Below are 1,413 nucleotides of genomic sequence, written 5' to 3' on the forward strand. Positions count from 1 at the left end.
AAGTTGCTGGTAGCTGCCCAGGTAGAGCTTACCTGCTCTGCTAAATTGGATGTCTCTCCGTTTGTACCAGTTGTGCCATCATCACCGCTTTCGAGGGTCTGGAGATTGGGTGGAAGCTCATCATCAGAATAGCTCTTAAAATGTACCTCTTCATCAGAATTAAAACATATTTCTCTGATCTCCTCATCTGTCAGTTTTTTTCGTAACATTTTTAACAGAAATTTTAAGGGTTCTGATGTTTTAGATAAAACACTTCCCTCAGGTTACAGCACTGTCGGTGTGTTTTTCAGTGCAATTCATAGAATAAGATCTGTGGGATATACAATGGCTCAATTCATCCACTTCTCCCAAAATACATGGCAAAAGGAGAAAAATAGAATAAAATTTACCTACACAATGTGTGTCTGATATAAATAAAACTATTTATAATTGAAAGTAATTGAACAGATTGTTATTACCGTTTCCATAGACCATGTGTATTTTATGAACTATAATTGTATTGTTCAAATCAATGCGCAAAAGCAGATTTAAATTCAGCAGCTGATGACGTCACGCAATGTGTGCCCAGTTGATCCAAGTGCACCTGTCTGCATCCTGCAGATCGAGGCGGGGCTGAATCTGGGGTGGGGCTGCACGTGTCGCCCCGCCCACGTGCCTTCTCATTGGTAGTAGGTAAATTAATGACGTCGACGCAACTTCCCTCACACAACTCATCTCGTTGGTTAGTGAAATGGATTGACGCCAAATTGCGTTTAGAAACTATACTTATGAATTATACGTTTAATATAAACGCTGAATCCCTTGCTTATTTATTCAGCTTTCAGGGGTCCGTTCTTCGTACCTCGCTTACTACATCTAAGATCAAATGACACATCCAAGATCAAATCATCGCGCTAACTATGAGCTCGCTATTCCGGTTTTCCGAACGCACCTGTTGTTGATGATTAGTATAGCTGGATGAAGTGATCTGAGATCATTGCGTGGCTTAAAAGGGGCTACGTATCGATAGTAGAAACATTGATTGGCAACTCTGTGATTGGTCGGTGAACATGACGAAGAAGCGCGCTCAGTATTTTTCTGCAGCAGAGCAAGAACTCTTGATTGAGGGATTTCAGGAGTTTCAGAGTTTAATTAAAACGCAAGGGAAAACTGCAAAGGCTGGAAAAGCAAGGAGAGAGGGCTGGCAAAAAGTAGTGAACAAATTAAATGCGTTAATGCTGCCCATGATACATGTTTTTTCCTTGGTATGTTATTTTATTTATATTTTTATTTTATCCACTACCGTTCAAATGTTTGGGGTCAGAAAGACTTGTAATAGTCTTTAAAGAAGTCTCTTCGACTCATCAAGACTGCATTTATTTGATTAAAAATACAGAAAAAACATTAATATTGCAAATTGTTTTTACAATATAA

Source organism: Garra rufa, chromosome 4 (genome assembly GCF_049309525.1).
Source record: "Garra rufa chromosome 4, GarRuf1.0, whole genome shotgun sequence".
Lineage (NCBI taxonomy): Eukaryota > Metazoa > Chordata > Actinopteri > Cypriniformes > Cyprinidae > Garra > Garra rufa.